This window comes from Hyla sarda, chromosome 5 (genome assembly GCF_029499605.1).
Source record: "Hyla sarda isolate aHylSar1 chromosome 5, aHylSar1.hap1, whole genome shotgun sequence".
NCBI lineage: Eukaryota > Metazoa > Chordata > Amphibia > Anura > Hylidae > Hyla > Hyla sarda.
Genome location: NC_079193.1, coordinates 49,667,713 through 49,680,439, shown reverse-complemented (window position 1 = coordinate 49,680,439; position 12,727 = coordinate 49,667,713). Strand labels below are relative to the sequence as shown.

The window sequence follows — 12,727 nt, the reverse complement described above, 5'->3', positions numbered from 1 at the left end:
GATGGACGTGGAGAGGGATAATGGTGGAGGGGGGATGGGGAGAAATAAAGCACAAGGCATTACATTTTAATGCCTTGTGCTTTATTACTCCCCATCCCCCCTCCACCATTATCCTCTCCCCCTCCATCTTAATGCCTTGTGCTCTGTCCCATACATCCCCCCTCCATCCCATACATCCCCACCCTCCGTCCCATACAGTCCCCCTCCATCCCATACATCCCCCCCTCCGTCCCATACATCCCCCCCTCCGTCCCATACAGTCCCCCTCCGTCCCATACAGTCCCCCTCCGTGCCAAACAGCTATTTTAAACTTTTTGTTTTTATCCTTTACCTGGCGTCCTGCGGTCCCCAGTGGCCTGTCCTTGCAGATGCAGCTGACGTGTGATGTCCTCCTGCGCTATGCGGCAAGTCCGCACAATGTCAGGGGAGGTCACACGTCTCCCCGGCAACCATGGAGCTCACTCACAGTAGCCACGGCCCCAGCTCAGGCCGCGGCTACTGTACAGTGAGCTGCCGCCGCCGTTCTCCGCTATGCGCTGTCAAATACTGGCCAATGCATGGCCGGTATTTGACAGCGCTTTCGCGTACCCCCTGACAGCCCGTGGCGTACCCCAGGTTGAAAACCCAGGCTCTAGAGGACCCTATGTTGAGCACTCCATCAATATCCCCTATAAATTAATCAATGCCAAAAATGATCAGCTACACAGAAACCACAAATATTGTACACCAGGCTGCAGAACAAGATACACCATCGCCAAATCCAAGGTTTCATTCTTTTCCATCCTTTGCCGATATCATCACCACTGATAATTCCTTTAAATGGGCACTCTCATTAAAACTAATTTTTGCTATTGCACTCCTTATGGTAAATGAAAAAAATTTCTAATATACTTTGTTTAAAAAAAAATGAGCAAGAGCACATTTTCCCCCAACTCATACACAGACTTTGGACCAAAGTCCGAACACAGGAAGTGCCGCCTGGAGTGCTGAGAGGGGGGGGGGGGTGTCCAGCCAACAGCATATGGCAGTTATGTGTGAGAGGAGCAATGATTGGATGAGGCTGGACACCCCCCCTCAGCACTCCAAGCTGCACTTCCTGTGTTCGGACTTTGGTCCAAAGTCTGTGTATAAGATGGGGGAAATGTGCTCTTGAGCTTTTTTAAGCATAAATAAAACATTTGTGCTGTCCGGGCTTGCTGGGAGTTGTAGTTTAGAAACATCTGGATGTCCCCAGGTTGAAGACCACTGAGGGCGGAGAGTTCACTCGAGTATAAGCCGAGGCGGGTGTTTTCAGCACGAAAAATCATGCTGAAAAACTCGGCTTATACTCGAGTATATACGGTACAACTCCCAGCTTGCCCAGACAGCCAAAGGCTGTCCAGGCATACTGGGAGTTGTAGTTTAGTAACAGCCGGTGGCACCCTGGAAGGGAATCACTGTTCCAGGAACTCAAGTAGCAAATGTTGACCAAGCACTCTGGGCAAGCAGTCCCGGGGTGTAGGTCAATATGGCAATTTATGCCTGGTTAGGACTTCCCAACTCAGAGAGTTTCTTCAGAACAAGGATGCATAAGAGCACAATTTATTTTTCTTCGTGAACAGGGCTCAGTCGTCTCCTGTACATAAAAGGTTTGGGTGGTTTGGGTACTCAGACCCCAGTTCAACTACCAGACTGTTGTGTTGTGGCCAGCATTGTGCCCTTGATCAGAAGAGGGGTAGATACACCATTGAGGGAAATATAAGATGATGACACCTCTTCTGGACACAACACAAGGCCCATGTTAATTCACATGCTCTGGGGAGAAATTATCACAATTTAATGAACATGGTTGTAGAGCCCTGCATCAGAAATTGGAATCCCAGGGGACCCAATAAAAAACTTGGAGCAGGCAATCACGAAATATACAGCGGGTAATGCAAAACCCTGCACAGTCCCGTAACCCTCAGAAATGCCACAGAGGGTTGATAAAATAGCACAAGGGGTAATGAAATAGCACAGGGCTACTATCTCTAAAAGCTGTGGCAAAATGTTTGTGGGAGCGCGTGGACACACATGTTGTGGAAGCGGGTGGGAATAGAACACACACCTTGGGGGAGTGGGCGGTAATGGTCAGAATTTTAGCAGGAACAGGCGGGAGGGGATTAGGTAAATAGTCCCGTGCAGGGCTGTACATGGGTGGACAGCTGATTACATCTCAATGCATACCATAATGAATCATTATGGACAGTAGCAATAAGATGGGTGATGGGAAATGCATTGTAAATATACAGAACCGCCATTTGTTCCAATAGTGATTTTGCTAAATTTGTTTTGTAAATATGTCAGTGTTCAGACTATATTTGTGTGTATATGGAACTTAAAGGGGTTATCCAGTTAGGAAAAACATATCCCCTATCGACAGGATAGAGGATAAGTGTCTTATCACATGGGGTCAGACTGCTGGGACCAGGCTCTCCCTGCTGAGCCCTCCAGCCTCCACCTTCAGAGATGAACTGGTGTTGGCAGCGATGGCTTGCTCGGTGAATCGGTGATTGGCTAAGCAGGCAGTCACTGCATAGACTAGTATGTCTTGGAAGGTGGGAGCTGCAGCACTTAGCAGGAAGAAAAAAGGCCCCATTCTGGAGATCATGGGGGTCTCAGCATCCGGCGCCCCTGTGATCAGACACTTATCCCCCATCCTGTTGGTAGGGATAAGTTTTTATAACTGGATAATCCCTTTAATGAAGTATTCTAATCAATAAGTTATCCGCCTTCCACAGGACAGGGGATGGCAAGCTTGGTGGGGCTCTGACCACTGGGATTCCCATTGATCCACTCATTCTTTAGAGGGTTCCTTAACATTACTGAGCGCTGGCTGCACACAAGTTGTGTGTTCCATTAATTCCGGGGACAATTTTCTCCATGTTCTTGTGGGTCCATATCTTGACTGTTAATTTAATTTCTACTAAGCCAATAATCTGTCACAGTTGTCCTTTGTACAATAATATGGTAACTAAAAATAGAGCTAGAAACAGGTTTAGAGAAGTAAAGTTTTTCTTTACTTAAAGGGGTACTCCAATGGAAAACATTTTTTTAAATCACTTGATGCCAGAAAGTTAAACAGATTTGTAAATTACTTCTATTATAAAAAACCTTTATCCTTCCAGTACTTTTTAGCAGCTGTATGCTACAGAGGAAATTCTTTTCTTTTTTAATTTCTTTTTTTGTCTTGTCCACAGTGCTTTCTGCTGACACCTGATGTCCGTATCAGGAACTGTCCAGAGCAGGATAAAATCCTCATAGCAAACCTATGCTACTCTGGACAGTTCCAGACATGGACAGAGGTGTCAGCAGAGAGCACTGTGGAAAAGACAAAAAAGAAATTCAAAAGGCAAAGAATTTCCCCTGTAGCATACAGCTGCTAATAAGTACTGGAAGGATAAAGATTTTTTAATAGAAGTACGGTAATTTGCAAATCTGTTTAACTTTCTGTCACCAGTTCATTTAAAAAAAAAAAAAAAAAAAAAAGTTTTCCACCGGAGTACCCCTTTAAGTGTTTAATGGTTAAATGGTAAGAGCTATTTTAAAATATATTTGTGCTTTAGCAATTTGCAATCTTTGCTCCTTAACAGAAAAGATAAAGTAACTTTGCAATTTACTTTAATTAACAAAACTTAACAACTATAAAATAGAATAAAAAGACAGTTTTTTTTTGTTTTTTTTAAACAAAGTAGAGAAGTTTAATATTGGGTCCCCATGCAGAGAGCACACACTGAACACTGAACTTGTAGTTTTACAAATAAATGTATCGGAAACAATAGGCAATAAAATGCAGAAATCATCCAACAATATAAAGCAACCTTATTATTTACGCTGCCCAGATACATTCCTGAAAATAGGAGAACTACATCAGTTCCGAGTAAGAGAATGTATCACCTATATTTTTCTATATAAACTGAAACATACTCATTTTCTAATCTGTATAGAGGCATGCTGAATTTTGGCTTTTTATAGAAAAACTATCTTTGAGTCAGTCTTGTATAAAAGAAAATACAGGATAATGCCCAAGATCAGGAGAACAGCCATTGGCTGTCCGGGCATGCCAGGAGCTGTAGTTTTGCAACATCTGGAGGTCCGCAGGTTGAAGACCACTGGTATTAATACTCACGTGTACTCCGGAACGTCTCTGCTGCCCGGTATCCTCGCTCTCAATCGCCGCCATCACGCCGCTGCGCACGCCTCTCCTATTGGATGATAGGACGGCGTGCGCGACGACGTGATAATGACGAAGGAAAGCGCTGGCCATGCAGGGGATCCCGACACGGAGCAGACACCGAGCAGGCAGGTAAGGTCCCTTCCGGTGTCCTGTAAGCTGTTTGGGACGCCGCGATTTCACCGCGGTAGTCCCAAACAGCCCGACTGAGCAGCCGGGTTAGTGTCACTTTCGCTTCAGACGTGGCGGTCAGCTTTGATCGCCGCGTCTGAAGGGTTAATACAGGGCATCACCAAGATCGGTGATGTCCTGTATTAGCCGCGGGTCCCGGCCGTTGATGGCCGCAGGGACCGCCGCAATAGGACAGGGTTTTAATGTGTATTCGCCCTATAAGATGCACCAACTCCCCCCCCCCAGTTTTGGGGAAGAAAAAGTGCGTCTTATACGGCTAAAAATATGGTAACTTCATTAACATATCTACAGGGTGTAAAAACCTAGAGAAGTGCACTTAGGTAAGCAAAAAAGGGTCATGAAGAAGGCAATATGGCAGAGAAGCTCTGGTATAGAAAAACTTAGTTTTATGCAAATTAATTATTGTATAATGCAAAGTTGTTTTTTGTGCTGCGTTTCTTAAAGGGGCACTGTCACCATAAAAAAAAACTTTTGAGCTAGTGTAGAGACGTGCCAAAAGTTTTAATAGGTGGGAGTGTTCAGACCCCGAATGCACAGAGAGTGAGGAGAGAAGTGCTCAGCTGTGTGCTTCTCTCCCTGCAATCAGTCCGGTGATCTAAAGTTTTCTTCAAGATTGTAGAAAACCGAGATGTTGCTGACTCGCTGAGCCGAGGCCCAGCTGATATTCCATCTCACAGAAAACTTAAAGGGGTACTCCGGTGAAAAACTTTTTTTATTTTTTATTTTTTTAAATCTACTGGTGCCAGAAAGTTAAACAGATTTGTAAATTACTTCTATTAAAAAACCTTAATCCTTCCTGTACTTATTAGCTGCTGAATACTACAGTGGAAATTATTTTCCGTTTGAAACACAGAGCTCTCTGCTGACATCATGGGCACAGTGCTCTCTGCTGACATCTCTGTCCATTTTAGGAACTGTCCCGGGTAAAAGGAAATCCCCATAGCAAACATATGCTGGTCAAGACAGTTCATAAAATGGACAGAGATGTCAGCAGAGAGCACTGTGCTCGTGATGTCAGCAGACAGTTCTGTGTTTCAAAAAGAAAAGAATTTCCGCTGTAGTATTCAGCAGCTAATAAGTACAGGAAGGATTAAGATTTTTTAATAGAAGTAATTTACAAATCTGTTTAACTTTCTGGCACCAGTTGATTTAAAAAAATAAATAAAAAATAAAAAAGTTTTTCACCGGAGTACCCCTTTAAGATCGCACATAGCAAGAAAGAGGAGAATCTTGCCGAAAACGGAGGAAGGAGTGCACTCACAGGCAATTTCTGCTGGCTGGCTGCTCTCTGCTACGTTTTCAGTGAGATTGTAGAAAACAACACTCGCTGTCAATGTCCTCCTCACAGAATAATGCGTGTAGTTGATCCAGCAGTCATACTCCCTCCGTTCAGTCTCTTTACAGTTTTTTGATAACCAGCACAAGGGAGATGATTGTAGGGTCTGGCATGTGTATGTTTGTTGTCTGTAACCAAGTCTGCACTGAAGCTGTAGACACAATATTGTAGATTGTTATATCAAGACTTTTTGCAAAGTTGCTTAGTTTTTGTGTACCGTTTTTTTCACCGTATAAGACGCACTTTTTCTTCCCCAAAACTGGGGGGAAATGGTCGGTGCGTCTTATACGGCGAATACACCCCTATCGCGGCGGTCCATGCGGCCATCAATGGCCGGGACCCGCGGCTAATACAGGACATCACCGATCGCGGTGATGCCCTGTATTAACCCTTCAGACGCGGCGATCAAAGTTGACCGCCGCGTCTGAAGGGAAAGTGACACTAACCCGGCTGTTCAGTCGGGCTGTTCGGGACCGCTGCGATTTCACCGTGGCGGTCCCGAACAGCCCGACTGAATAGCCGGGTTAGTGCTTACAGGACACCGGGGGGGACCTTACCTGCCTCCTCGGTGTCTTCTCCGTTCAGGGATCCCCTGTATGCCGGCGCTCTCCTTCCTCGTCATCACGTCATCGCGTACGTGCGTCGGCATGCGTAACGACGTGATGGCGGCGACGGAGAGCGAGGATACCCGGCCCGGAGCGACGGGGACACGGCGACAGCGATGGAGCGACATCCAGGGCAGCGGTGACGGGTCCAGAGCGGTGGGGGACACGTGAGTATTACCTCCTATGCAGTGGTCTTCAATCTGCGGACCTCCAGATGTTGCAAAACTACAACTCCGGGCATGCTGGGAGTTGTAGTTTTGCAACATCTGGAGGTCCGCAGGTTGAAGACCACTATTGGGTTCAAAATCTTTATTTTTTTAGATTTTGCACCTATAAATTGGGTGCGTCTTATACGCCGGTGCGTCCTATAGGGCGAAAAATACGGTATATAACAATCTGTCAGCAGATGCTTACTACTTATTTTTATTAAATAATTTAAGAAATTCAGAATGTGGTTGCCCTCAGGGCGGTCAGCTGACTGTCCCTGAATTCCCACCTATTGCTTAATGGTTACATAGTACAGAGCACACATTTCAAACACATGGCCCACAGGCCCCATCCCGTGTCATTTTTTGTGGCCCATAAGGGTCCAATACAGAGCTTGTGGGCCACAAAAAAATGATGTGACAATGTCCACTTTCATATGAAGTTTTTCTTGATACATTTTCCCTTTATATGAAGGTTTACAGTTTAAAGGGGTACTCCGGTGAAAAACCTTTTTTTTTTATTTTTTATTTTTTTTAATTAACTGGTGCCAGAAAGTTAAACAGATTTGTAAATCACTTCTATTAAAAAATCTTAATCCTTCCTGTACTTATCGGATGCTGAATACTACAGTGGAAATTCTTTTCCATTTGAAACACAGAGCTGTCTGTGTTTCTTTTCCATTTACTCTGGACAGTTCCTAAAATGGACAGAGATGTCCATGTCCATGCTCTGTGTTTCAAATGGAAAAGAATTTCCACTGTAGTATTCAGCATCCGATAAGTACAGGAAGGATTAAGATTTTTTAATAGAAGTAATTTACAAATCTGTTTCACTTTCTGGCACCAGTAAATTAAAAAAAAATAAAGTTTTTCACCGGAGTACCCCTTTAAACTGTAAACCTTCATATAAAGGGAAAATGTATCAAGAAAAAGTGTTTGATCAGGGAACCCTAAAGTTATTACTGACAATAACATTTTTATCTTTTGGGGTTGGCCCCAGTTCTTCTTAGATAGCGGTGTCCTCTACGTCCACGATGCCTATTTTTGCTCTGCCCTTTAAACCTCCCATATAGTAATGAGGCACCCTCTGTACTGCCATATACAGTTATGGCCATAAATGTTGGCACCCCTGAAATTTTTCATGAAAATGAAGTATTTCTCACAGAAAAGGATTGCAGTAACACATGTTTTGCTATACACATGTTTATTCCCTTTGTGTGTATTGGAATTAAACGTAAAAAGGGAGGAAAAAAAGCAAATTGGACATAATGTCACACCAAACACAAAACCCCAAAATAGGCTGGACAAATTTATTGGCGCCATTACCTTAACCCCTTAAGGACTCAACCCATTTGGGCCTTAAAGGGGTATTCCGGGCAAAAACCATCTTATCCCCTATCCAAAGGATAAATGATAAGATGTCTAATCGCGGGGGGCCCGCTGCCGAGACTCCCCGTGGTCTCCCTACAGCACCCCCATTCTATACGGAGCTGCGTCTCTAGTTTTGGAAACCTACGGGTTTCCGGGACTGGAGACGTGACGTAATGCCACAGCCCTTTCATTCATGTCTAGGGGAGGTTTCCGAAACTAGAGACCCATTCACTGCATAGAATGCGAGTGCTGCAGCGAGATCGCGGGGGGTCTCAGCAGCGGGGCCCCCGCGATCAGACATCTTATCACTTATCCTTTGGATAGGGGATAAGATGTTTTTGCCCGGAATACCCCTTTAAGGACTCAGACAATTTTATTTTTTAGGTGTTCGTTTTTTCCGCCTCACCTATTGAAAATCATAACTCTTTTATATTTTTTATATTTTTTTGTGCAGCCAGTTGTCACTCATTTTACCATAAAATGTATGGCACAACCAAAATAATACTAATTGTGTGGGGAAATTGATAAGAAAACAGCAATTTAGCTAATTTTGGAAGGTTTTGTTTTCACACAGTACACATTATGGTAAAATACTTTTTTATTATTGTACCGCTTAAAAAAAAATCGTTAACTTTTTAACTAAATTAGTACATTTAAAATCCCTCTATTTTGCTGACCTATAACTTTTTAATTTTTTACATAAGCAGTGGTATGAGGGCTCATTTTTTGCACCATGATCTGTACTTTTTATTGATACCACATTTGCATATGTAAAACATTTAATACAATCAATTCTTTTTTTTATAAAATGTTATAAAAAAAAAAAAAAAGCAGCAATTTTGAACCTTTTTTACGTTCACGCCATTCACTGTACGGGATCATTAACATTATATTTTAATAGTTGAGATATTTACGCATGTGGCGATATCAAATATGTTTAACCTCTTAAGGACATAGGACGTTCTCTAACGTCCTCACTACCTGGGCTTTAATGCCCAAGGACGTTAGAGAACGTCCTGTTGTATTTCCGGTCTCTGCCGCTCGCCGGGCAGAGATCGGAACTGGATGCCTGCTGAAATCCTTCAGCAGGCATCCAGGGCAAACGCCGAGGGGGGCCATGTAGGCCCCCCATGTCGGCGATCGCCGCAAATCGCAAGGGAAATCGCCCTTGCGATCTGCGGCGATACCGGGCTGATCGGGTCTCTGGGACCCGACCGCCCGGTAATTTCGCATGATCCCGGCTGTCACAGACAGCCAGGACCATGCTGAAGTATCGGAGCGAGGTGGCAAGCCTGCCACCTCCTCCGATCCCCTGCGATCCGTCGGTTAACTAACCGACCAATCACAGGAGGGGGGGCGGTTACTTCCTCCCGTCCTGCCCGGCCCCTTGAAGTCCGGAGAGGACGGGAGGAAGACCGGAGGACGCGGCGGGGGACGGGGGAGTGCTGGGGACCGGCCCTGGTACTTACCTCGTCCCTGAAGACCCGGATCCCGGCGAGGAAGATGGCGGCGGCGGCGACAGGTGAGTATATCTTCAGCCGCGGTCGGGCCCTTTACAGCAATGCACGTCGCCGTAAAGCGACATGCATTGCTGTATTGGGACCCTGTAAACTACAACTCCCAGCATGCCCAGACAGCCCTTGGCGTCTGGGCATGCTGGGAGTTGCAGTTTTGCAACATCTGGAGGTCCACAGTTTGGAGACCACTGTGCCCTTCCAGATGTTGCAAAACTACACATCCTCAGCATGCCCTTACTGTCCAGGCATGCTGGGAGTTGTAGTTCTGTAACATCTGGCCCTTCAGATGTTGCAGAACTACAACTCCCAGCATGCCTGGACAGTTTTGGCATACTGGGAGTTCTAGTTTTGCAACATCTGGAAGGGCACAGATTGGGAACCACTGTATTAGTGGTCTGCAAACTGTAGTTCTCCAGATGTTGCAAAACTACAACTCCCAGCATGCTGGGAGTTGTAGTTCGGCAACATCTGGCTCTAAAGATGTTGCCGAACTACTACTCCCAGCATGTCTGTGAATGCTGGGAGTTTTGGTTTTGCAACAACTGGAGGCACACTGGTTGGGAAACATTGTCTGTTTCCTAACTCAGTGTTTCCCAGCCGTGTGCCTCCAGCTGTTGCAAAACTATAACTACCAGCATGCACTAATAAACTGTGCATGCTGGGAGTTGTAGTTTTGTAACAGCTGGAGGTCCCCCCCCTGTGAATGTACAGGGTACATTCACATGGGCAGGGGGCTTACAGTGAGTATCAGGCTGCAAGTTTGCGATGCAGCAAATTTTGCGCGGCAGCTCAAACTCGCAGCGGGAACTCGCTGTAATCCCCTGCCCGTGTGACTGTACCCTAAAAACACTACACTACACTAACACAAAATAAAATAAAAAGTAAAAAACACTACATATACACATACCCCTACACAGCCCCCCTCTCCTCCCAATAAAAATGAAAAACGTCCGGTACGCCACTGTTTCCAAAATGGAGCCTCCAGCTGTTGCAAAACAACAACTCCCAGTATTGCTGGACAGCCGTTGACTGTCCAAGCATGCTGGGAGTTTTGCAACAGCTGGAGGCACCCTGTTTGGGAATCACTGGCGTAGAATACCCCTATGTCCACCCCTATGCAAGTCCCTAATTCAGGCCTCAAATGCGAATGGCGCACTCACTTTGGAGCCCTGTCGTATTTCAAGGCAACAGTTTAGGGCCACATATGGGGTATCGCCGTACTCGGGAGAAATTGTGTTACAAATTTTGGGGGGATTTTTCTCCTTTAACCCCTTATGAAAAGGTGAAGTTGGGGTCTACAACAGTGTGTTAGTGTAAAAAAATTAATTTTTTACACTAACACGCTGGTGTTGCCCTTTACTTTTCATTTTGACAAGAGGTAAAAGGGAAAAACGCCCCCCAAAATTTGTAATGCAATTTCTCCCGAGTACGGAGATACCCCATAAGTGGGCGCAAACTTCTCTGGGGGCGCACAACAAGGCCCAGAAGGGAGAGTGCACCATGTACATTTGAGGTGATTTGCACAGGGGTGGCTGATTGTTACAGCGGTTTTGACAAACGCAAAAAAAAAAAAAAAAACACACATGTGACCCCATTTCGGAAACTACACCCCTCACGGAATATAATGAGGGGTGAACTGAGAATTTACACCCCACAGGTGTCTGACAGATCTTTGGAAGAGTGGGCTGTGCAAATTAAAAATTTTGTACAGCCCACTGTTCCAAAGATCTGACAGACACCAGTGGGGGGTAAATGCTCACTGTACACCTTGTTACGTTCCTCAAGGGGTCTAGTTTCCAAAATGGTATGCCATGTGGGGGTTATTTTGCTGTCCTGGCACCATAGGGGCTTCCTAAATGCGACATGCCCCCCGAGCAAAATTTGCTCTCCAAAAGCCAAATATGACTCCTTCTCTTCTGAGCATTGTAGTTCGCCCGTAGTGCACTTCAGGTCCACTTATGGGGTACCTTCATACTCAGCAGAAAATACCCCCCAAAATTTGTAACCCCATCTCTTCTATTAACCCTTGCAAAAATGTGAAATTTGGGGGGGAAACACACATTTTAGTGAAAAAATATATATTTTTTTTACATATGCAAAAGTCGTGAAACCCCTGTGGGGTATTAAGGCTCACTTTATTCCTTGTTACGTTCCTCAAGGGGTCTAGTTTCCAAAATGGTATGCCATGTGAGGGTTTTTTGCTGTTGTGGCACCATAGGGGCTTCCTAAATGCGACATGCCCCCGACCAAAATTTGCTCTCCAAAAGCCAAATATGACTCCTTCTCTTCTGAGCATTGTAGTTCGCCCGTAGTGCACTTCAGGTCCACATATGGGGTACCTCCATACTCAGAAGAGATGGGGTTACAAATTTTGGGGGGTATTTTCTGCTATTAACCCTTGCAAAAATGTGAAATTTGGGGGGAAACACACATTTTAGTGAATTTTTTTTTTTTTTTTTTACATATGCAAAAGTCGTGAAACACCTGTGGGGTATTAAGGTTCACTTTACCCCTTGTTACGTTTCCCAAGGGGTCTAGTTTCCAAAATGGTATGCCATGTGGGGATTTATTGCTGTTCTGGTACCATAGGGGCTTCCTAAATGCAACATGCCCCCCAAAAACCATTTCAGAAAAACGTACTCTCCAAAATTCCCTTGTCGCTCCTTTGCTTCTGAGCCCTCTACTGCGCCCGCCGAACACTTTACATAGACATATGAGGTATGTGCTTACTCGAGAGAAATTGGGCTACAAATATAAGTATAAATTTTCTCTTTTTACCCCTTGTAAAAATTCAAAAATTGGGTCTACAAGAACATGCGAGTGTAAAAAATGAAGATGGTGAATTTTCTCCTTCACTTTGCTGCTATTCCTGTGAAACACCTTAAGGGTTAAAACGCTGACTGAATGTCATTTTGAATACCTTGGGGGGTGCAGTTTTTATAATGGGGTCATTTGTGGGGTATTTCTAATATGAAGACCCTTCAAATCCACTTCACACCTGAACTGGTCCCTGAAAAATAGTGAGTTTGAAAATTTTGTGAAAAATTGGAAAATTGCTGCTGAACTTTGAAGCCCTCTGGTGTCTTCCAAAAGTAAAAACTCATTAATTTTATGATGCAAACATAAAGTAGACATATTGTATTTGTGAATAAAAAAATTTTTTTATTTGGAATATCCATTTTCCTTACAAGCAGAGAGCTTCAAAGTTCGAAAAATGCAAAATTTTCAATTTTTTCAGCAAATTTTGAAATTTTTCACTATGAAACGATGAGAGTATCGACAAAATTTTACCAATAACATAAAGTAGA

At 44.4% G+C, this 12,727-nt stretch overlaps 1 protein-coding gene across 6 annotated transcripts in view; it reads right to left on the bottom strand.

Annotated features, from left to right (window-relative positions):
• Positions 1-12,727, bottom strand: part of CCNY (cyclin Y) — a 230,296-nt gene that overhangs the window by 66,264 nt on the left and 151,305 nt on the right. Inside the window, exon 1 of one of the 6 annotated variants that reach the window (XM_056519492.1) lies at positions 332-399. The exons of the other annotated variants lie outside the window; for them this stretch is intronic. The gene's annotated coding sequence lies outside the window, so the exon portion shown is untranslated. Of the gene's footprint in view, positions 1-331; positions 400-12,727 lie in introns of those variants that run through there. 6 annotated transcript variants of the gene reach the window in all.